Source organism: Schistocerca americana, chromosome 1, assembly GCF_021461395.2.
Source record: "Schistocerca americana isolate TAMUIC-IGC-003095 chromosome 1, iqSchAmer2.1, whole genome shotgun sequence".
In the NCBI taxonomy this organism is placed as follows: domain Eukaryota; kingdom Metazoa; phylum Arthropoda; class Insecta; order Orthoptera; family Acrididae; genus Schistocerca; species Schistocerca americana.
Window position 1 is genome coordinate 270828608 of NC_060119.1, and position 26460 is coordinate 270855067.

Below are 26460 nucleotides of genomic sequence, written 5' to 3' on the forward strand. Positions count from 1 at the left end.
CGAGGTAAGCATGCTTCTTCCATCACATGCTAGGATACGATCTGAAGGAAAGGTGCTAGTGCTTTCTCGAGAAATGCTCTACTTCACCCTCCACACTTATCAATATGCAAAGAACAACTTGCACTTACGTATGTCCGACGCAGTAATGTCATATATCTCATCGTAATAGTTACTTAGGAGGAGGTAGGGAGCGCTACAGCACGAATTGCCAGCTACTTACTAAACGGCCTCAAAGTGTATTAACATTACTGGCCGGACTTCCGCTGGGACACATTTTTTGTTGTTATCTGTAGCCTACATCCCACAATAACATGAACACAGTGAACCTGTGTAGCGAATTTTATAAACTGCAATTATGCTGTCTCAGCGGCAGGATTCCTCGTGGAACAGCTCAAGCACTACTTTACCTGGTTTGCTGAAAATCGCCTACGAAACCATAAATACTAGTGTGGCATGCACGTACTATGTAACAGCTGATTAAAAACAACCGAAGTGTAAGAAACACGCTATCCTATGAAAATACGTTTAAGGATCCAAACGTGGAGGCAAATACACGTGGCGGAAACTGGTAGTTCCAAGAGAGAGAGAGAGAGAGAGAGAGAGAGAGAGAGAGCGCAAGTTAAGTGGGTTTTCCGGTTTCGGAGACGTATTTTATGCTCATGTTCAACAGTTTTTCTCCAAAAAGTTATTTTTTCATACAAATCTTAATCAAAAAACGAAATACATATCGTAAATACTTCGTAAGTAACTTTTGACTGGTAAATTGATGAACATCTGCATCATAAAATGGCGGCCAAAATATCTCTGCGCGGAATGCGTAGCGGAACGCTTTGCACGACTGAGGGTGAAATGCTGTTCAGATTTCTTCCGGGTTGTATGGCCGTGGTCCATGGTACTCTGCAATCCCTGACGTTTCGTCCAAGGCTACGTTGGGCATCTTCGGAGGTGCTCCTGGTTGTACTGAGTCTTGCCGGCAGTCGGCAAGACAACGTAGCCTTGGACGAAACGTCAGGGATTGAAGAGTTCCATGGACCATGGCCATACAACCCGGAAGAATTCACAGCAGCTGAAACATCCTGTCGTGAAAGCCTTCATTGTATGATGAGGGTGAAATATAGGTCTGAAGTAGACGCACGAACATATCAACCTCTAACACAGAATTTCCTGAAATACATTTGAAAATGGCGGCAACTTGAAATCGTAGGTACTGAAAATCGTTCCAATTTATTGATTGGCGACTCCATGTTAGTCTATGTGATTGCCGTAAGCTCAGTGACAACAGTGCATCCCAATTTAAGTCATACAATATAGCACTGAAGATGGTCACTCAGTGACAGAAAATCGATTTTGCAATAGTAAAAAATATACGACCAATGCTGTCTCTTTTTTCAAGTACACTAGTTCCATTTTGTTGTCCTTAAATGTAAATAAATGACAAATATTACGAAAAATGTATTGTTTTTTTTCGGTTCAAGCCAAAGTTAAAAGCGTCTGTTTCATTGATTCCAGTTTTATCGAGTAGCCATTTTTTATGCGAACCAGTTTAACAAACGTTGTCGAGAGAAATCTGCGTTTGAATAAAGTTTTCCTTTCGGTTTTTGTGTATATAATTTAAAAGTTTTCAACTTACCATTAATCTGCTGTTCCTCAGACATAAGTGAACCTTCCTGTTGTTACAAAATGTCATTACTAAATCTCGACGCTGCTCTGAACGAGCCCCGCCCCGAAGGCTTGAAGCGTGTCTCGTCCCTTTTCGGATCCGCAGTTCGTGGTCTAATGGATAGCGTTGCTGTCTCTGGATCACGGGGTCCCAGGTTCGATTCCCTGCCAGGTTGGGGATTTTCTCTGCTCGGGGACGGTGTTTGTGTTGTCCTCATCATTTCATCATCATCATTCGTGACAGTAGCTAGATTTTACTGTGTAAAAAATTGGACTGTGTACAAACTGGGACTTTGTATGGGTGCTGATGACCGTGCAGTTAAGCGCCCCACAAACCAAACATCATGATAATTGTCCATTTTCGTGGCAAATGAGCAAGCCGTAGTGCCGTTAATTGCAGGACACCCTTCAATCCGTCGTTAACGACTTTTGCACTCGTAAACATGTGTATTGGAGCATGGGTCCAAATTAATGAAGACAGTGCTACATTGTAGTTCCGGGTATGGGCTGCACGGCAACTCTCCACCAATTGTCGTCAGTGATACTTTAGTACACAGCAGCAATTCCTTCAATAACATCACTCCTCAATAGTGGCTTATGTCCAAATACTGCCAGCGCCACCTTTACTTCCTCTTGTTTCCATTTACATCAACTTTCACAACAGTAATCATGCTGTGGATTGAGATTCGTTGAACGTCTGTGGTGTCACCATAACCGCTGGTTTTCACCTCACTTTTGTCAAAGGTATCTGGCGGGTAAGTACAACACCTGCATCGACGTTTTCTTCAGCCTAGAATGTTACAGTAGCCTTACAGAGAAGGATATATCAATTGGAGTCGCAAACGTCCGAAGCGCCGAGAGCGGCTTGAGTGACCGTATGGAGTTCTTCCATTGATACGTGATTTGCAGTTATAAAGAATTTCGAATTTTCCGAAAAATGTTTTTATAGCATATTCTAAAGACTTCTGGGAGTCAAAATATGAAGGAGGTTCTTTGACCGGAAAACACCCTTAATGAATTCACAAAGTCTAAAGGTATCAGAGAGTCCATATAATTCACAAATAGTCTATGTGTACAGCTTTCCCACGGTGTCTCAGAATAAACATCGAATCGGGGTATCAAACATCCCTTCCGAACTACATCTCAGAATCACAAATAAATAACATTGCAGTTCGCTTGAAAGCACTGACGCGAGTGGGAAAAGCTACTCGTAAGTCAAGACGTATTCCGAAGCAATTCAAAATACGACCAAAAAACCGGTATTCCGCAGGCAAAATGCGCATGTAAAAGATAACGCGATATAGGCAGGACTTTACCTGTATTGAATAATAACATGCCGGCCGCGGTGGTCTCGCGGTTCTAGGCGCTCAGTCCGGAACCGCGTAACTGCTACGGTCGCAGGTTCGAATCCTGCCTCGGGCATGGATGTGTGTGATGTCCTTAGGTTAGTTAGGTTTAAGTATTTCTAAGTTCTAGTGGACTGATGACCACAGATGTTAAGTCCCATAGTGCTCAGAGCCATTTGAATAATAACATGGAACCCAATCATATGAATACAACTGAAATGGTCGCGGCTTGCTGTGACTCACCATTTCAAAGATGGTTGCTGGTCGAATGCGTCCACATTCAACACAAATGTCTGAAATACTTCTTGATACAGGGCAATGGCCAGGTCACAGGACAGTATGAGTGTGCCTTTCGCTTCAGTACATGGCGGAACCTAAACGGATTCTGCCACTGGCAGACTCCGCTCAATACTTTTGATCTATGGCAAAATAAACCAGCACTTCCTTTCTTCGGCAAGAGCGAGCGCGCTCACGGTAAGAAGCGATTCTTGATTGTCTGTCAGTGACAAACAGCGTGGTACAGTTCTGCGATGCAGGAAAGGTGACTTTCTAAACGGTCGCATTTAACTGGAAGATGTCTTTAGAGCTAGCTGGCTAACAGGCCACTTCACTTCTCAGCGTGCGTCGAGTCGAGATGACAAACACAGCAGTAAAATGTAAGCATTCTCTGTTTCAACAGGTGCGACTCAGCTACAGACGGCATTTTCATGGAGAAAACGGTACTGCACCTCCTACAGTGTAAAGGTCTTCCATTGCCCCACTAGCCTCTCTTTTTTTGGTGGGTGAGGGCGGGAGAGCGGGAGATGGTCGGCCTTTCGAAAAACTCCGCCTGTATGTCTCCCCTTCCAACAACTATGGATGGTCCGCCTCGGTAGGTGCACGTCCACCGCTGTGGATTGCTAACAGAAGGAGCCTGGGATCGATTCCAGGTCTGGTCGGAGATTTTCTGAGTGTTATCCTGTAGTTACATTCGTCAGAACTGACGTTAGTATTGAGATGGCTGAATGAACACGGCCTGAAAGCTAATGAATAGGAGGGGAAAAGTTCTGGATGAGCAACAGCGGAGGGTGAAGTAACTCCAGAGATACTAACGAAAGTGTGGAGAGAGTTTAACTATTGTTTCGTTGTTCCTTCTGCGTCGTGTGGAATATTAGTGAAAGATAAATAAAAACTTTGATCCAGAAAAGAGCCCGTGTAAGTTAAAATGTTCCCCCAAGTTTCAGACTTCGTTCATGAAGAGAATTTCTACGTTAATAAACAGGACATAATACTTGCATTGGTAACTACACACAGCTTTTAACGCTGTTATTCACGCACTGTTGTTACACAATGAATGAATTCGATTCGTCAGGCATTTGCTTCCCCTTAAGTTCAAGAAGACATACAATGTCGCAGTACTTGGAAAACATAACACAAACTCCACAGTGTTAGAAACATTTTCATAAGATAGGTGTTCGAATGTGAAGTGCTGCAACATTTGAACCCAATGCATATTAGTGGTGAATTTTTCTATGCTCCATTTCCCCATTTGCTGAGATCTGACAAACTGTTGCATATTACCACGCTGTAGGAGCAAATCATTATCATTAATTTTGTAGTTTCGTAAGACATTTTTAGGAGACCCTTATCGTTTTTGTACGTCATTCCATGCAGGTGCATAGTGGAACAGAACCCTTTTACGGTCTGAAAATGCATTGAACACCACTGCTCAGTTCATTGCACAGTGCTATTACAATATTCACACACGGTTTCAGCAAACTTAATAATGTTTATGACCCCTATCAGACTCATATTTGCTGAGAGCACTTCTTATAACGTGTAGCATGAATCTGATTTTGTGTTTATCTGTCATATTCATTCTTAAATCATGAAGTGCTTCTCCAACCTCCGCTGTGTCCCTGTCCCTTCAATACCACCGTATGAAATGTCCTGCAATGGTCATGCCAACGCAAGACACGCGTTAGGGTTACTGCTAAAAAAATCCTGCTCAATAATACGAACTTTAGCACAAATATCCTTGAAGATCTCGAACTTACACGTGGCATCAAGCTGTGTGAACAGGTTGCCTAATACAGCGCGTAATAGTACTCGTATGTTAGATTACGGATATGATTTGAAATAAAACGTAGATACTTGCTACAAATATAAAAGTTATACTTTGAAACCTCACATCACAGAAAATTTGATTTGATTTCTGAAAACCAGAACATTTAGGGGTCCCGGCAGAACCCGATGTTGGACTAGGGGACCGGACCCCAAAATTCGGAAAATTTCCGGCCAAATCGAGACGTCTGGTCGCCTTATCTAAAGGCGTGTTTATACGTCTCCTGTCTGATCTCTGTTAGCGTCTCTTGGTCTTTTAGACACGAAACTTAGAAATCGTGTAATTCTGTTCAATGTCAGGTTGTTTTGAAGAAAGTTTGTGAGGTTGGTTGTTAAAGTTCCGTAGACGATAATGTGATTAGAGACGGATCACAGTCTCGAAATGCAAAAGCAAGAAGCAGGAAACAGATTTCAGGCTTTTAAAACGAAATTCACTTTTTAACATAATTTGATCAGGTATCATATTGATCCACCTTTGCGATAATACAACGTCGGTAAAAAGCAACGAAACCTGTATTGATATTATCGCCGAATGTTGTAAGATACAAACAATACGGTTTTGTTGGTCAGTTTTAAGTTACTATTTTATAAAAGATCAAATGTTTTTAGATAGGTGATGCTATTTCTGCAGGATGTAGGATTACCCGACCTCTTGAGTCTTCGACAGATAACATTTTGATACAAGCTTCGTGAGGTATCCAGAATAACGCACACACATCGTTGAAGCCACACAGCAGTTTGTATCAAATCCTTGTAAAATAATTACAACTGAATCTTGCTGGCTGATCAAAACTGTGTGCCGTACCGCGACTCGAACCTGGAACTTTTGTTATCGCTGGTAATGCTATTATTGACTGAATTATTCAGACAAGACTTACGACCTGCCCTGACCGGTGTACTTTTTCAGGTTTAAAGATTTGTACATTTTTGTCTTTCGTCATGGTCATAATGTTTATGTGCAATTGATGATTATGACAACGATTGTGATAATCAAAGAATTTTTTTCATGTGTTACTGTAGTCTCCGCGAAGAATTAAAAGGGTATGGCTATCTTTGTCATGAGAATTATGCAATGATCGAGCATTGGATGAGACGGGGTTGACATGTTTCGTCGGAATAACAGAGTAGTTGAAGGATAAGACGACTAACCTCTAGTGGACAAAGTAAACGAAGAAGAAATTCTTCTGGCATAATTTTTGACGATCTCCATATGTATGGGAGTTAAATAGATCAATTTCTTCATATGGCAGAGCATGCTGGAGAATGGGAGAATGGTGAAATCTTCATCCTTTATTTATTTATATATAGGACAAGAAACCAACGGTCAACAAGATAAAGCAATACTATCAAACCAGTGTAGTCAGCAATAAATTCCATGTAGAAGAGAATTAGAAGTGAGTCATGTGGCCTAGTGTTGTGACACTCTTGTCAGCAAACATTACGCCTACACATTACAGAATACCACAATAAATACTTTAATAAATATTTTTAACTGTTTAAAAGTAGCGGGTTATTTCCGTGCAAATACGAGTACCTCATGATGATAGCCCCATTCGCTAAACAAATGGCAGGTAACTTTAGTAGTTATTTTAATAACTGCACGATGAACGGAACTGGTTATTAGAATAAATATGGATACGTAGCAACCGGTTATTAACTGCTGTTACATTATTTTTTTTATGACCTATAACAGACACAAGCGGCCATAAGCCAAGCATTTCCCTCGGACATCGATAATACGTGGGATACCGTTTCCTACGATCGTTCACAAAAAACTGAGCGAATATTAAAAGGTTCTGCCAGATAATTTTTTTATATCCACTGTTAGATAGTTCATGTAAACTATCCCCATAATGAGTACAGTTTTGGATGTTGTAGAATACCTTCAGTAATTAATTATAACTATGCTTATGGTATTTGCCCCTCAAAATGTAAACTGTACAAACCAAAGTTTAAATGTAAATAGCAAAGTACAGGGTGTTACAAAAAGGTACGGCCAAACTTTCAGGAAACATTCCTCACACACAAAGAAAGAAAATATGTTATGTGGACATGTGTCCGGAAACGCTTACTTTCCATGTTAGAGCTCACTTTATTACTTCTCTTCAAATCACATTAATCATGGAATGGAAACACACAGCAACAGAACGTACCAGCGTAACTTCAAACACTTTGTTACAGGAAATGTTCGAAATGTCCTCCGTTAGCGAGGATACATGCATCCACCCTCCGTCGCATGGAATCCCTGATGCGCTGATGCAGCCCTGGAGAATGGCGTATTGTATCACAGCCGTCCACAATACGAGCCCGAAGAGTCTCTACATTTGGTACCAGGGTTGCGTAGACAAGAGCTTTCAAATGCCCCCATAAATGAAAGTCAAGAGGGTTGAGGTCAGGAGAGCGTGGAGGCCATGGAATTGGTCCGCCTCTACCAATCCATCGGTCACCGAATCTGTTGTTGAGAAGCGTACGAACACTTCGACTGAAATGTGCAGGAACTCCATCGTGCATGAACCACATGTTGTGTCGTACTTGTAAAGGCACATGTTTTAGCAGCACAGGTAGAGTATCCCGTATGAAATCACGATAACGTGCTCCATTGAGCGTAGGTGGAAGAACATGGGGCCCAATCAAGATATCACCAACAATGCCCAAACGTTCACAGAAAATCTGTATTCATGACGTGATTGCACAATCGCGTGCGGATTCTCGTCAGCCCACACATGTTGATTGTGAAAATTTACAATTTGATCACGTTGGAATGAAGCCTCATCCGTAAAGAGAACGTTTGCACTGAAATGAGGATTGACACATTGTTGGATGAATCATTCGCAAAAGTGTACCCGTGGAGGCCAATCAGCTGCTGATAGTGCCTGCACACGCTGTACATGGTACGGAAACAACTGGTTCTCCCGTAGCACTCTCCATACAGTGACGTGGTCAACGTTACCTTGTACAGCAGCAACTTCTCTGACGCTGACATTAGGGTTATCGTCAACTGCACGAAGAATTGCCTCGTCCATTGCAGGTGTCCTCGTCGTTCTAGGTCTTCCCCAGTCGCGAGTCATAGGCTGGAATGTTCCGTGCTCCCTAAGACGCCGATCAATTCCTTCGAACGTCTTCCTGTCGGGACACCTTCGTTCTGGAAATGTCTCGATACAAACGTACCGCGCCACGGCTATTGCCCCGTGCTAATCCATACATCAAATGGGCATCTGCCAACTCCGCATTTGTAAACATTGCACTGACTGCAAAACCACGTTCGTGATGAACACTAACTTGCTGATGGTACGTACTGATGTGCTTGATGCTAGTACTGTAGAGCAATGAGTCGCATGTCAACACAAGCACCGAAGTCAGCAATACCTTCCTTCAATTGGGCCAACCGGCGGTGAATCGAGGAAGTACAGTACATACTGACGAAACTAAAATGAGCTGCAACATGGAAATTAAGCGTTTCCGGACACATGTCCACATAACACATTTTCTTTATTTGTGTGAGAGGAATGTTTCCTGAATGTTTGGCCGTACCTTTTTGTAACACCCTGTATATGCTAGCGTTCTTAATTTCACAGGCCGATAAGAGTATTTAAAAGCGTTGGAGTTGCCGGTACCGTTCACTGTTACAGACCCGCCCGGGTGGCAGTGCTTGTTAAAGCGCCACTTCTGGGACGGGGGTGTGCGCTTGCCTTGGATTAAATCCGCCCGCCAGCCCGGATGTGGATTTTAGGCAGTTTCCCATATCCCCCTAGGTGAATGCCGGGGTGGTGCCCACGTGATCTATGTGCTTTTCAACTCTCGCCACCTTTCATCTGAATAACACCATGCGCAGACTGGTGGGTGGGGAAAGGGGGGGGGGGGGGGAGTTGGCGGCTAATGCGGTGGATACAGTTACGGGCGTGTGGCCATCTCTTAAACTAACCAATAGAAATCCGTTCATAATCATGCCGACTTTGCATGCATGCAGGACAAGGGAAAGAAAATAAAGTAAAAATGTGTTGTTTACTGTTCCTACTAAACCATATTTTCAGTTGTAGAACTGATAATCTTACACATCATATTTTGCATTTAAATTGATCTTATCATCGGTACGGAGTGTATGAAATGGAGGTCTTCCATTTTTCCTTTATTTCACGCTTCCTGGATTTCTGGATGGTTGAGGAAATTCGCCGTTCCTTTCATTTTCCTGAAATGCAACCAATTTTCCTGTGGTTAGTATTTGTCTTTGTTGAAACTCTACCCCCCCCCCTTTCCTCCTCCCCCCAGTCTGTCAATGACAGTGATTAAATTGCTAAACTCGAACGGGAAGTGGTTTTGTATAAGCTAATCCTTTGTCTGTGTCGACAGAAATGCTCCATCATGGCAGCCGTGTTCCATTAATTATTACTTGTAATTCAGTAGCTGGGATACGAGCGCACAGAGCTGTTATGTCGTTTTAATGAAGCAGTCCTCGGTGGAATTTCATATCAACTGCGCCGTTCACTCATTGATGGGGATTTCATCTTTAGCTGAGATGTCAGGGAATTAAAATACGTACACTCGTTCTTTCAATTAATAGACAGACGGGATTTAACTTTAATTCTAAATGTGGGATACACCTTTCCTCAAATCAAATGGACTTGGCGAAACCATTGTAATTCCTAACAAGAACAAGCAGTGCTTCCCGATTACTAAATTCCGTTGAGTGCAATGCAATAGTCCAAAGTCGGCAACAGAACATAATGACAACTGATCCTGAGATTTATCTGAAAATGTGCTGTGAAATCTGACTAAATGACTTCAGTAGGACTAATCAGTGAATGAATTTCATTGATGATCCAAAACAACATTTCTCAAGCAAGGACAGCTATTCTCATTAATCACAGGAGATTGAAGAGAGCGGTAGGACGAATGTAAGCTGTAAGGCGTCAGGCAAATCCAACACCTTCCATGAAAACCCTGACATGATAAGCAAATCCAGTAGTATGTCACATAGCTCCGAATAAATCGTGTCATTAAATTAACCAAAGTAATACGAGTAACGAGTGAGAAAATGGAATACCACAGACTAACACAAGAATGCCTAAATGCATGTCATACCTTCCCACCGTGAGACAGACGCAGTTCCGAGGGGAGAAACGAGAACAGAAGCCGAGAGCAGAACTGTGTTAAGCTAGCAGGCCCTACAATAAGGGACGGACACCCGCGTCGCCAGCTAACCGACAGGACCACCCCCCAGCCCATGTTAAAAGCTAGAGCCATCCACAAGAACAGTATAGATCTTACGATAACACTAAAAGGGCCACACCAGCCGCAAGTTTTAGCGTGAGACTTTTTCGCGTCTCTGTTACGTTGCAAACGTTAAAAACATTGCCCCACCACGAAAAGTATAACGTTTCTCATTGGGTAGACAGAATTTTTGTAGGCGGAGCTTAAGGTTAACATTGAGACCCTGATTGGTCAGATGAAAACACAGCCAGATAGCTTTTTTTTTTAAACCAACTTCGGTAAATTGTAGTAAGGAGAAGTTAGAGAAAGAGTTGCTTCCGAGACAGCGAGGTGTGTGGAACTGCACCGCCCGCCGCCCCCTGACACTGCCTAACTAACGACAATGTAATGAACGCACGTGATGCCGCATAACAGCGCATAAAGCTTCACTCAGAACTGCAGAAGTCCCATCTGTTACACCCCCTTTTTGCGTAATACTAGTGTCGATCGTCAATTGAAGCTTGTGGTATTCACATTTGCTACGTAAGTTAAAATCTGAAACGCGGATTTTTCTGTTATATAATTATTGAGAAGCTACATCAGCTACTGTAATTTACGACAAGTTAGGTAAGTAATTAAAGATAATTGAGGGTCACTGTAGACCATTTTGACAGTTTTGTCTTTTGTGAAACTTAATTTAAACCTAGATTATAGATGTGATACGGCATAGGTCATCCTTCGATCCATTGTAGAACTTGGAAACCCATTCAGGGAATATTCGTTCACATTTTTGTTGAACGCAGTTGGTTTTTATCATCCTGTATTAAAAAATTTCCTTTTATCAATTGTGCAATTTATAAACAATGTTTTGTGAGTAGAATAAAATTTCCAATGGTAAATTTAACTGCTTTTTCGACGTTATTTTACCAGCTAACTAAAAATAGGAAAGCCTTGAACCCCTTCCACTGAATAGTTAGTATTAGAATTCTTTTACAGGGAGTGCAGTGGAGCTGACGCTGAAATCATTAAGTATTTGGTTATATCATCGCTAGTCTAACTGAACTCTTCTGAATTCTACATTTAATGTGTGGTCTGGCGCCTCCTTACCAGCAACAGGTCCCAGGTTCAAACTAGTCAATTCCCTAAAAAAACACGCTCAGAGCGTCGTTGTGCGAAAGTAGTAGGGAGACACGACTTAGAACAGACAGACACCACGCAGAATGTTAGAAAGCGAAGACATTTATTAAGAGGAGGTATCCTCTCCTCAGTGTTAAGTAATCTTCAACAAGGAAGACTGGCCTTAACATTACATGGAGTTAACAGAAGTCATAGGATAGCCATATGCACATATGCAAATGGCATTAGTATCTCGTACAAAGGTATAAAAGGGCAGTGCATCGGCGGAACTGTCATTTGCACTCAGGTGATTCATATGAAAAGATTTCCGACATGATTATGGCCGCACGATGGCCTTTAACAAAATTTGAACACAGAATGGGACCATGGGGACATTCCATTTCGGAAATCTTCAGATAATTCAATTTTCCGAGATCCACAGCGCCAAGAATGCGCCGAGAATACCACTTTTCAGGCATTCTCTCTCACCACAGACAGTGCAGTTGCCGACGGCCTTCACTTAACGACCGAGAGCACCGGCGTTTGCGTAAAGTTGTCAGTGCTGACAGACAAGCAACACTGCGTGAAGCAAACGTAGAAATCATAGTGGGACGTACGATGAACGCATCCGTCTGGAAAGCGCGGCGAAATTTGGCGTTGATAGGCTATGGCAGCGGACAACCGACGCGAGTGCCTTTGCTAAACCAACGACATCGCTTGCAGCGCCTCTCCGGGGCACGTGACCATATCGGTTGGATCCTATGCAACTGGAAAACCATAGCCTGGTCAGATGAGTCCCGATTTCAGTTGGCAAGAGCTGATGGCACGGTTCGAGTGTGGCGTAGACCTCACGAAACCATGGACCTGAGTTGTCAACAAGGCACTCTGCAAGCTGGTGGTGGCTTTATAACGGTGTGGCCTTTGTTTACATGGAACGGACTTGGTTCCGTGGTCCAACCGAACCGATCATTGAAGAAGTGGTTATGTTCTGTTGCTTGGAGACCATTGGCAACGATTTGCAACCATTTACTGCCTTTATGTTCCCAAACAGTGGTAGAATTTTTGTAGACGACAATGCACTATGTCATAACATTCTGGACAAATCAAGTGAACGTATTGGCCACTCTGATCGCCCGTCGTGAACCCCTTCGAACATTCATGGGACATATTCGAGAGGTCATATCGTGTAAAATATCCTGCATCGACATGTCCGCAATTATGAACGGATATAGGAGCAGCATGGCTCAGTAGTTCTGCATAAGACTTTAAACTAGTTGAATACGTGCCACGTCGAGTTCCTGCACTATGCCGGGAAAAATAAGATCCGACACGGTAACAGGACGTATCTCAAGACTTCCGTATTTAAATCATATATTCGCGAAATCGAAACCGGTTAGCCGGCCGGAGTGACCGAGCGGTTCTAGGCGCTTCAGTCTGGAACCGCGCGACCGCTACGGTCGCAGGTTCGAATCCTGCCTCGGGCATGGATGTGTGTGATGTCCTTAGGTTAGTTAGGTTTAAGTAGTTCCAAGTTCTAGGGGACTGATGACCTCAGCAGTTAAATGCCATAGTGCTCAGAGCCATTTGAACCATTTCGAAACCGGTTACGATACCTTTCTTGCTACCCGAGGATAGAGACGCACAATAAAATTATACTGTTTACAAGATGGTCGGTATATTCCGCTGTTACAGTATGCCTCGTCATGCGTCTGTCAGGTTTTGAACCGGTGTTTTTTGGCCCTATTAGCGCTACATACTCTTCCTCCCCAGGCTTACGGAAGTGACAACACTTTATTAGAGAATACTACACTTGACCAGTCGGAATATGTATCCTTATCAAAACGACGCTGTACACTGATTATCCTAAAAAATACGACCACTTCCTTAATAGCCTGTTGGGTCATATTTGGACCGCAATACAGCATCGATTCTGAATAGCATGGATTCAACAAGTCTTTGTGAGGCTTCCGTGGGTTTGTGGCAGCAGATGGCCTACAAAAATGTTAAGATAGCACACAGCAATTTTGTGCCTTCGATTATTACCATAGCTTTCACGGAAGCTCAGTTGAATTTTCAACCTTACAGTAATACTGGTCGCATCGGCCTGCGGCCCTGCCGCGGTACGTGTGTAGAGCAAGCATTCATCTGGGTGATGGAGTTGACGCAAATGCAGAAATCTACTGACGTAAGCGACTTCAACGAATGACTGATTGTTCTGGGCCAGAATCCTGAAGACCGGGCCAAAATTGCAAAATCTTCTCCAATACGCACGAAAATGAGTATGGTGACGTTTCTGACCTTTCTGATAACTACTGCTATACCATAATTGAAAAATTCAAAATAGCGGACCCAACATGGCGAAAAGCATCTGGAAAAAATTAAGTGGACAAAAATATTTTCGATAAACATTTATAATTTTAACCGTAAACTTTATTGCAAAACTGTCTCTGTTACTGTCTTCATTGCGGAGATTATATAGTAGTACCAAAAATTCAAAGTTTTAAAAATCTTTTTAACCGTTTTCGGCTGTGCTTCTTGTTCGTCTTCATTTCCTTCTTCATCTTCTTCCTCCCCGAGATTTGTATCCTCTTCATCATTCTCAGCATCTGTTTCCTCGTAATCCTCTTTAGAAGGTATCAAGAGGGCAACATCTTCCGACAAAAAAAGTTTCCAATTTTCTCTGAGATGGTTTCCAGAAAGGAGAAATACTGAATAGTAAAGCATAACGTAACGAAATTAAATTTTTCAAGGAATTCATAATGGATATAAACTCATATAATTCTTTCATAAAGAGTACTGTACATATTTTTAATATAGTTTACACAAATTTTTGCATTTAGTACTTATATTTTTATTTTGTAATAGGTTATTAGCAGTGTTATAGCAATAACCATTGTGTGTGATTATTTGTGCATATGTGTCTTACTGGTATTATGGTAAAATATTAAATTCTATTTTCTCAGTGTAAATATCTAAATTTTGCAGCTGTCGCTTAAAAATGGATAACAAAGTTGCAGCTAATAGCTGGATTTTAAGACTGATTCGTGAAATTTTTTTTCCTCCAGGCGAAAACATTGCTACGAATGCGAAACGGTAGGTATACAGTGTGGGCCATTGATTGTGACCGGGCCAAATATCTCACGAAATAAGCGTCAAACGAAACTGATCTAGCTTGAAGGGGGTAACCAGATGGCGCTATGGTTGGCCCGCTAGATGGCGCTGCTGTAGGTCAAACGGATATCAACTCCATTTTTTAAAATAGGAACCCTCATTTTTTATTACATGTTCGTGTAGTACGTAAAGAAATATGAATGTTTTAGATGGACCACTTTTTCGCTTTGTAATAGATGGCGCTGCAATAGTCGCAAACATATGGCTCACAATTTTAGACGAACAGTTGGTAACTGGTAGATTTTTTAAATTAAAATACAGAACTTAGGTACCGGTACGTTTGAACATTTTATTTCAGTTGTTCCAATGTGATACACGTACATTTGTGAACTTATCATTTCTGAGAACGCATGCTATTACAGCATGATTACCTGTAAATACCACATTAATGCAATAAATGCTGAAAATGATGTCCGTCAACCTCAATGCATTTGGCAATACGTGTAACGATATTCCTCTCAACAGCGAGTAGTTCGCCTCCCGTGATGTTCACACATGCATTGTCAATGCGCTGACGCATGTTGTCAGGCGTTGTCGGTGGATCACGATAGCAAATATCCTTCAACTTTACCAACAGAAAGAAATCCGGGGACGTCAGATCCGGTGAACTTGCAAACCATGGTATGGTGCTTCGACGACCATTCCACCTGTCTTGAAATATGCTATTCAATACCGCTTCAACAGCACTCGAGCTATGTGCCGTCATCCATCATGTTGGAAGTACAACGCCATTCTGTCATGCAGTGAAACATCTTGTAATAACATCGGTAGAACTTTACGTAGGAAATCGGCATACATGGCACCATTTAGATTGCCATCGATAAAATGGGGGCCAGTTATCTTTCCTCCCATAAGCCGCACCATACATTAGGCTGCCAAAGTCGCTTATGTTCCACTTGTCGCAGCCAACATGGATTTTCCGTTGCCCAATAGTGCATATTATGCCGGTTTACGTTACCGCTGTTGATGAATGACGATTCGTCGCCAAATAGAACGCGTGCAAAAAATCTGTCACCGTCCCGTAATTTCTCTTGTGCCCAGTGGCAGAACTGTACACGACGTTCAAAGTCGTCGCCATGCCATTCCTGGTGCATAGAAATATGGTAAAGGTGAAATCTGTGTTGGTGTAGCATTCTCAACACCGAAGTTTCTGAGATTCCCGATTCTCGCGCAATTTCTCTGCTACTGATGTGCGGATTAGCCGCGACAGCAGCTAAAATACGTACTTGGGCATCATCATTTGTTGCAGGTCGTGGTTGAAGTTTCACATGTGGCTGAACAGTTCTTGTTTCCTTAAATAACGTAACTATCCGGCGAACGGTCCGGACACTTGGATGATGTCCTCCAGGATACCGAGCAGCATACATTACACACGCCCGTTTGACATTTTGATCACAATAGCCATACATCAACACGATATCGACCTTTCCCACAATTGATAAACGGTCCATTTTAACACGGGTAATGTATCACGAAACAAATGCCGTCCGCTCTGGACTTTCGCATTTGTGACTATTACAGCACCGTCTATCACAAAGCGAAAAATGTGGTCCAACGAAAACATTCATATTTCTTTACGTACTACACGAATATGTAATAAATAATGGGGGTTCCTCTTAAAAAAAAACGCAGTTGATATCCGTTTGACGTATGGCAGCGCCATCTAGCTTGCCAACCATAGCGCCATCTGGTTTCAAATGGTTCAAATGGCTCTGAGCACTATGGGACTTAACATCTATGGTCATCAGTCCCCTAGAACTTAGAACTACTTAAACCTAACTAACCTAAGGACATCACACAACAACCAGTCATCACGAGGCAGAGAAAATCCATGACCCCGCCGGGAATCGAACCCGGGAATCCGGGCGAGGGAAGCGAGAACGGTACCGCAGGACCACGAGCTGCGGACACCATCTGGTTTCCCCCTTCAAGCTAGACTAGTTTCGTTCTTTGTAGTTTTTTCGTTTGGTGCTTATTTCGTGAGATATTTGGCCCGGTCACTATCAATGGACCACCCTTTATATTATTTAAAGTCTCCTGAGTGAGCGCGCTATGTTTCCGTCACTTCCGTCAGATAGCGTAGCTGCAGGACAGTTTCAAAATGGCGTGTATAGGTGATGTACGTTACAAGCAACGTGCCGTCATTGAATTTATTGCTGCAAAGAAAGAAACTGTGGGGAGTATCCACAAACGCTTGTGCAAAGTCTATGGAGCATCTGCTGTCGGCAGAAGTAGTTACTCGCTGGGCACGGATGGTGAGGTGAGGTATCAGAAGCCGGTTCCGCGGAGCTCCACGATTTGCAGCGGTCGGGGAGACCATCCACGGCTGTCGCACCTGATACGTTGCAACGAACTGGTGACACCATTTGCGAAGACAGACGCATTACGACTTGGAAGTTGGCGCTGCATCTGTCAATCAACAAAGAAAGTTCACACAGTAAAGCACTGGTTCCGGCACCGGGACAAGGATTGCCGAGTTTCGGCGCTGGAGGAAGGCCGTAGAACAGGATGGAGATTACTTGGAAAACTAGCGTGTGTAGATAAAACACCATTTTTCGTATGTGTCATTCTCTTTATGTTTAATAACGAACTGTTGAAGGAAAAAATGCGGCGCATTTCTTTATGGGCAACACCCGTAAAAGTACATAGTTATGGACTGAATGAAAAAGAAGCCGGAATGTCGTGGAATCTAATACTTACCTCTTTTGTTTTCGGTCGCGTTTTAAAATTCTTTGCTTGCTGTGGCGTAAGAAGTTACTTAACAAGTACCAACTGTTAATGATTAAATGACGAAATAACTGTTATAATTAAGTCCAAATCTTGCGAAATAGCCTGTATTTACAAAAACTTCGGTCCCACATCGCTAAACAAAAATATTTTATCCTAACGAAATTCAGCTTTGGGAAGAATAACTGGCCGCGTCTAGGACTGGGATTCAGTAGCCGCAACATCACTCTTGTCAATCTGTTAAAGGAAATTTGTTAACTCCGAACAATGTTTTTCATTTATGGATACTTTCTTGGGGTTCTGACGCAATGTGCGGCGCCTTGAAACGAGCATATAGGCGAAGCTGTTCGTCTGCCACTGTCGCCCACTCATACGCTTTCCTTCCCGCCTCACGTAACCGCAACGCCACCAAACAGCATTCAATCTCGTGATGAGCAGTGGTCCCTGTATTTCGACTCAGTAGTGTACATACGTCAAGCTCTATGGACTTCTACAAGGTGCTTCTGTGATGAAGTTACAAACTCTCACGAATGATGGTGAAGCGTAAATGTATCAGTTTGTGATAAGGGACCCTGGTCCTGAAACGGCTGGGTTATAAGCAAAGATAGTTCTGATAGCTACCTCTGGTACTGGGAGTTCTTTGCTTTCCACATTTTGGGAAGTGGCAGTATGGACCGAAAGAAGTAAAATACATCCAGTTAACATGGGCTGTAAAGTGCATACCTTAAGAGCTATGAACACCTTTTCATCTTTGCTTCAAAGAAACACATCTCTTCTACGGAACAAATGCTACGGCCTGTGCATTTTGGAGCCCATATTTACTAGAAAATTCTGTCTTGTTTTGGTCCATGATCTTTGTTTTCCAAAATATGGAAAGTAAAGAGCTGGCATACGCGGGCGTTTCCGAACTAGGGTTCCTTACCTCGTATCGATACATTTAACCTTGTCCATCATCCCTGAAACTTTGTAACATCATTGAGGAATTATCCCGTACCGTATTGTAGTGGTTCTTAATAACATATAGTGGTTCTTAATAAAGTATTCCGTTACCATAGGAAGACATGGGCTATTTCCCTGGCGCCCCTGTTCTTCGGATATAGACGTACTAGGATTTTATTTATTTGGATATTTGAAAGCTCTTGTGTATCGAACCGCGATGCAATATGTAGAGTGCAACTTTCCAATCTTTGGGTACGGACCTTTCGTAGAGCGAACGCTTGTATATGATTGTTAACTACGGAGCTAATGCATCAGCATACTCCGAAAGGAACCTAATTTGTGTAGAATGTGGACCAGAAGACTTGCTTTTGTTAAGTGATTTAAGTTGCTTCACTACTCCGAGGATGCTTACTTCTACGATACTCACGTTGGCAGCTGTTCTCGATTCGAATTGTGGAAAATTTACTTCGTCTTCTTTTGTGAAGGCTTTTCGGAAGGCCGTGTTTACTAACTCTGCTTTGGCAGCACTGTCTTCAATAGTATCTCCATTCCTTTCGCGCAGAGAAGGCATTGATTGTTTCTTGCCGCTACCATACTTCACATACGACCAGAATCTCTTTGGATTTTTTGCCAGTTTTCAAGACAGTTTCCTTATGGAAACTGTTATAAGCAAGTCGCACAAGTTTCGAGCTTATGTAAAGGATCGCCAATGTTGGGGGTTTTGCGTCTGTTTAAATTTGGCATGTTTGCTTGGTTGGTTCTGCAACAGTCTTCTAACCCGTTTTGTGCACCAATGTTGAATGCAAGAATGCAAACGTGCATGCATCGTGTTGTATAGGTGCCTGATGTCAGTTTGCGGATGGAGTTTCATGCCTGTTGCACTTGATCGGTCAATACATGCACGGTTAATGCTGGTTGTGTATGACGGTGGAGTTGTCGACGTATGATGTCCCATATGTGATCCGTTGGAGACAGTTTCTGATAATCGAGCAGGCCAAGACAACATGTCGACCCTCTAGAGCATGTTGGGTTACAACAGCGGTATGTGGGCTAGCTTTATCCTGTTGGAAAACATCCCGAGGAATACTGTTCATAAATGGCAGCACATGCGGTTGAATCACCAGACTGACGTACAAATTAGCATTCAGGTTGGGTGGCATAGCCACGAGAGTGTTGCCGCCGTCACACGAAATCTCACCCCAGACCAAACCTCCAGTTACAGGTCTAGTGTGTCTAGCACGCAGACAGGTTGGCTGCAGTCCCTCAACTGCTCTCCTATCCAACGAACGACTATACCTGGCAGCCACTCGGGGTAGCCGCACCGCACGGCCTGGGCGCCTTCCCAAGGTCCGCGCGGCTCTCCCCCCTCCCCCCCTTTCCCTTCTGCCTTCTCGTCGTAGTCCGACGAGAGTCCTCCCTGGGATATGAGTGTGTGTGTTGTCCTTAACGTAAGTTAGTTTAAGTTATATTAAGTAGTGTATAGGGACTGATGACCTCAGTAGTTTGATCCCATAGGAACTTACCACCACCAGTGTGTTGCGTCAGTGTGGTGCCAATTGCTGCTGCAGATTCAGTACCATGCGGCAAAGCAATATGTGGAATACGATGATTTTCCCTCTAGGCAGTGCCACGTGGCTGTGGAGAGCCCGGTATTCTTGGGGCCGTATGTTCTCGTGTCCACCGCTGTCAGCTATCATGTACAGTGGCTACATTGCTGCCATGTCTTTCTGCAATATCGCGGAACGAACGTCCAGCTGCTCATAGCCCTATTACACGATCAAACCCAGTGAGGTGTTGATATTGGCATCTTTGTCGCCTTAAAGGCATTCTTGAGTAAAATCAGATCGTGACGTCCAGTATCAATCGTAAATAACGGTTACGACCGTTACAGCTGTATTTAATGCAAATCTAATTTACATCCTCATAGTGATGCCACTTCGTGTGTGTGTGTGTGTGTGTGTGTGTGTGTGTGTGTGTGTGTGTGTGTGAGAGAGAGAGAGAGAGAGAGAGAGAGAGAGAGAGAGAGAGAGAGAGAGAGAGAGAATTATTAAGGGACCAAACTGCTGAGGTTATCGGTCCCTAGACTTACACTCTACTTAAACTTACTTACCCTAAGAAGAACACACACACACCCAGGCCCGAGGGAGGACTCGAACCTCCGGTGGGAGGGGCCTCGCAATCCGTGACACGGCGTCGTAAGCCGCGCGGCCACTCCGCTCGGCTAGTGGCGCTACTGGGACCACTATAAGTGCGACTGGCGCGAAATTTGAATAGACATCTCCCAGATGTAGAAACACCCCCCCCCCCCCCCCCGCCCAACATTCGTTTATGTCGCATAACTCCTTCTTCGTGTTGCGATTTCTTTTTCCGTCTGTGTGCAGTGATCGATAGCCACAATACACTTCGACCCACTAGACTCTTACCACCACAATGGCTCCGCCTGAAAGTTCAAAACATCGCGCCTGCTGCGCTCTCGGTGAGTGTGGCTACTTTTACAAGGTCTTTGTCAGCTACAGACGCCACTTATCGGAACAACATGGAACTATAATGGCTGAAGAGGGAATATTTTGCAATGCCACACAGCTAATTACCCATGTTTTCAACCGAAACTGACTGAGAAACAAAAGTGTTTCATTACTTACTGAACGCCTATTGTATGTTGTATGTTCAAGTCTCAGTTTGGCACGCATATATATGTAGCATCAAGGTGCTGAAATGAAACAGGAAACTCTTCCGTTAACGAATATCGAACCTCCGCTGTTGATTGCTTGTGTTAGAAGCGGAAAAATTTTCTTGAAAATATAATGTGAGATGAAACGCCAGAGCGACAAAACAATACTTCCTCGCTCAATTATCATGACTGCGATGATGGCGTCCCCTTTGTCACTGGCTTTTAAACTCGCTTACACCGCGAGCAACTGTGCTCGGCTGGCTGACGTTTTAAGTCGAGTCTTTCTGCTCGGCACGTTAACGACTCTGGCTCCCTCGTTGGCCAGACCGTCCCCGCCGCCAGCTGCACGTGCAAATCCGTTGCGTAATTGGGAATAAGCTCCATAATAGCTCTAAGCCTTTCACGCGGCTGCTTTTGACTTCAGAGCTGCTTTAACTACACCTCCCAGGTGTGTCTGAGGTAAAGTAGAAGGCTGTATCACACTTCACGCACAAATCAGATATAAAGTCGTTTAGAAATCAAGAAATATGTATAACGGTTATTCGTCTTAAGAATTTAAATTGAAAATTCATAACGAAACATTAAAAAAACATCCCTGTCACTTTTCTTTTCATCTCATGAATTTACAAACTGACACCTGTCTCTTTGACGCACAGCTCCTTACTGCTTTAATAAATCCCTCCTGGATGCGAAGATTGTAAATTAGCTTCCAGTGATTACTTCAACGCGTCAAAGCTTTACGGTTTTTCCCGTAGAATTTTTTCAGCTTAATTTTTTAAGCGAGGTGCAGCACTCAAAAACTGACAGAACTTTATTGCTTTTGTCGAAAAGGAAGTTTAATGACACACTTCTTCAAAAGGACGACGATAAATAATTTACGAGTGGTGTTTTACTTAATTAAAAATATCACGTTCAGCATTCACGGTAGCACGTTACGAGTTACTAATTGGGTCATTTTCCACACACTCTTCGTAAGCAGCAGCTTCTACCTCCTATATTGCTCCAGCCCTTGGCGCCGTTTTGTTCACTGTGTTTAGCACAAAACCTTACGTGGTAACGATAGCTACGATGCCACAACGTAGGTGCCAGTTCGTAGGTTGGTACTACGACACCGACGCAGACGACAGCACCCTCTAGCTGGCGCTGTGCAGCTCTACGAGGGCCGCTCCAGATTCAGCCCATTTGATTCCGAGGAGACGACCTAGCAACATTGTTTCTACTTCGTAGGGTGCTAGCTATTACAGACTTTGTTACTTCAATGATAGTTTGTCCAACTACTAGTAGCTGTTAATGTTGATACCCATACGGCTTCGCACCTACGTGCTCATCTGTACGAAAAGTTAAGTAAAAGAGTTACAACCATTACGCAGTAACGAAGCATTTCACCTTCTCCTGCTCCTACTCACTTCCTACATTTGGCCTACTCTTCAGTTTACAGGAGAAGACCGACACGGCGCCTATCCAGGCGGGATGCAAAACCTTATTTGAAGATTATAGTGTTGTTCGATGTGTCGGCAGAAGAAACCATCAGGAATTATGTACTTTTAGATATTGGCAAACGTTAAAATGGCTGTGAGCACTATGGGACTTAACATCTATGGTCATCAGTCCCCTAGAACTTAGAACTATTGAAACCTAACTAACCTAAGGACAGCACACAACACCCAGCCATCACGAAGCAGAGAAAATCCCTGACCCCGCCGGGAATCGAACCCGGGAACCCGGGCGTGGGAAGCGAGAACGCTACCGCACGACCATGAGATGCGGGCTGGCAAACGTTAATCAGTGATACATACACACGATCCAGTCACATTAATGTGACCATCGCCTATGTTCGACGACGTGCGACATTCACAAACGACCGGTGGCAACACTTGCAGTGGAGGGTACATGAAACGTGTAAGTAGTGGCGGTGGTGGTGGGGGGGGGGGGGGGGGGGGAAGCGGTAAACAGTGCTGTCGCTGTCTTAATGCTAAAACGGAGCGGTTTATCTCGCATCCTAAAGGGCTTGATCATTGGCTTTCGGGTCAAGGCGGAAACATCTCAGAAATGTAACTATTCGCGCGTCGCCGTGATCAAAGTTTCTTTTTCATCAGGATGAGTTTACCGTGCTCCCCTGGCCACCTAGCTCCCCATATTTAAACTTAAACGAGGATCTGTAGGACCATCTCGAACAGTCTGCTCGCGTCATGGATCCTCAACAGAGAAACAGTGGAGACCTGGCCACAACGCTGGAGTCGGATGGCTTCATCTTCCAGAACCTCACAGACGCTCTTCCTGCATGTCTCACAGCGGACCACGCTCCAAAATGTAGTTATTCGGTCTTCTGACAGGTAATCACGTTAACGCCACTGGACAGCGTATAATAAAAAAATAGCAATGAATGGGCTACTGACAATGGATCTGAAAACTGTTATTCAGTAAAAGATGTAGTCAAGTATATCAACTATTTGCGAGTTACTAGATTCTGACCAAACGTCCAAAAAATAATTAATTTGTAGTCGGGAAGTCGATGGGTTCATTAGAGAATCGACGCAATACCAGATTGCGTAAAGGTGTTCAAGAAAACATGCTGTGCCTCTTCGGAGGAGCCATCCCGCTGTTTTAGTTAATCGACGCCCCGAAATACAAAAACAGCCTTGTATTGCCAGAGAGGTAGCTGCAACCACTCTGCAGTCCCGTTCGTTGCTTCAGACGTTCGTAAATTGCTAAAGATGTTGGGTCATATACGCGCACTTAGATTACGTTGCATCAATAGTTGCAGGATGAAGATCTTTATTCATTTTGATTGATATATAGAGGGTGTTCCGAAATCATTTGTTGAAATCAATGCAGGGGGTAGAGAACATCGAAACAAATATATTTCGATAAGGAACATACGCTCTCTGAAGTCAGCTTGTAAATATTAGGGAACATTTTATTAATGGAGCCAAGGTAAACTGTTGTGTCGGTGTCGCCGACTGAGAATGTGAATGAACATACAGAATTGCTGTAAGTAACTAGCCTTTACTTGTGCGTGTTATCGTAGATAAAAACCTGAGAATGTGAACTAACAACCTAAATGCACTACTGACCTCAAAGGCACATCATTTACACGAAACTGAAATGAATCCTGTGTGTGTGAAAACTGATCTCATACATAAACAAATAAATTTTGCAAATGAATAATTTCACGCTCATTAGACTTGGTCAGTGAGAACTGTTTGAAGGAAAAAAACGTAACTATTATATATTAAAAAAACTTTAATATCGACTTATATAAGAATGTAACTTAAACATATGAAAATTTCTGCACTGACATATAACCCTGGTAAAATACAGAAACTGACGGAACCTTCACTGCGCAAAGGAAATGAAACAATCACGTATTATGAATATCACCTGCAAAACGAAGTACTGGCAGCAAGACACTGCAACAGCTAAAAAAATACAATACTACTATAAACTAACTCCAGTTGGTACAGGGGAATTGAGTTTATAATCTTGACATAAAATGCCAATGAAACACATGACTAAATCTTCAAGTACTGAAATTTAAGTTAGGAAGGAACTTATCAAAGAAGACAATTATTGACTCTAACATGAAAATTCATTTAATCTAATAACTTGCATGGTACAGTAAATTAACTGAGAAGATCAATAAATGGAATAATTGTCAAAAACTCGACTGTGACTAGTGTGAAGTAGACCAACAGTACCAGACTACAAAAATAAAATGTTTACCTTATTACCCAGTTTTTCTTTTCAAAGCCTTTTTTATGTCCATATGCTATCAAAGGATTGTTCTGAGTCATCATTCCTCCTTTAAATAAATCGAGAACTCACATAGTTCCAAAAGTCCATCTATGCATTACATTGTACACTCAACGAATCCTTGCCTGCTGTACACTGCAGCTATCCACTACTGAGTGTCAAAGATTCTGTGACTACACAGTACTGCCATCGCAGACACATATACTGTTGCCTAACAACTGTTTCTCTGACCACAATTCTTCAAACAAAACACTTTCCTTTACACCTGTTAACACATCCAGTAACATAACAAAAACACATCTATCTTACTTCACCCCTCCCCTTTTGAACAAAAAACGTTAAATTTAAATAACCTGCGATGGAAGTAGAAAAACAAAAGTTTAAAGCAATAATTAAATTCCTAAAAATAAAATTTGCTATAACTATTGCTCAGTGTACTACACTTCCATGTGTGGATGCACAACCACAGATTGAAAAATATTTGCAAATTCATAGCTTAATTATTCAGCAGTCCAAAAAATAACAAATCATTCAACAACACAGATCCTTTTACAGTTTGTATCACACATTCCATCAACACATGGCCAAACTTGGCTAAAGTACTATTTGTTCAATGTTCACAGCATTGGATGTCAATTATTTCATACATTATCTAAATGCAGTAATTTTTCTGAAGAATAATTGTATATTACTGGTGCCTTCATCTAAGAAGTCCACACGTAGCACCTATAATGCAGAAAACAAGTCACTGTAAAAACTTTCACTGCAGACAGTACTCCAATCCATGGTACAGGAACATAGTTGAAGCAGAGGTATGCCAGCTGTAGAATAATCTTGAGTACTGGCAATACAATAATATGTAGTACAGGAATTTGCATCTTGTAGATACATACATACAGGTAGATATCCCACTTTACATGTACCAAAGACATGCTAGTTATTGTACATCTATTGATAGTCAAGGCAGCTGCATGCATACCACAGGTGCAGCAGAGGCAGTGCTGCGTGATGTAGCACCATAAGTCTTCTCACTGACTGAAGGGATTACTAGGAACTTGGAAAAGCACAGCATCCTAAATAACAGCCACTTGTGCAGTACAATGCTTATCCCACAAGTTCTACCTGAAAGCTACTAAATTGCGAAGTATAGTTCTCATTCCTAGACTCATCACAGAGAGAAAATTTTAAAAGTCTGATCCACTGATTGCCAAATTGACAGTAGCTGGTATCAAGTAGTAGTGCAGAGTTTGTAATATCATACTTTGGTAATGTACAAAAATCAGAATAGCACGGTAAATTGCAAGTGGTTTGCATCATCCTGATACTGACAAACTATTGAGCATAAACAGAATAAAAATTGCATATGTATGTATTATATTAATATTTCTGCACACATAACGAAGAAAAAAATGGTTCAAATGGCTCTGAGCACTATGGGACTTAACATCTGAGGTCATCAGTCCCCTAGAACTTAGAACTACTTAAACTAACTAACTGAAGGAGATCACACACATTAATGCCCGAGGCAGGATTCGTACCCTCGACCATAGCGGTGGTATGGTTCGAGACTGAATCGCTTAGAACTGCTTGGCCACACCGTCTGACTAAAGAAGAAAACCAATGGAATCAAGTACATCTGCACATCAATATTTTCATATATATGCAGAAAAAAAGTGAATGGAATCCAATACATGTGTACAAGAAAATTGCTCATTGATCACAAACCACAAAAACATTAAATTGTTAATCTAAACAACTGTACATATCTGCTGGCAAAACATAACGATA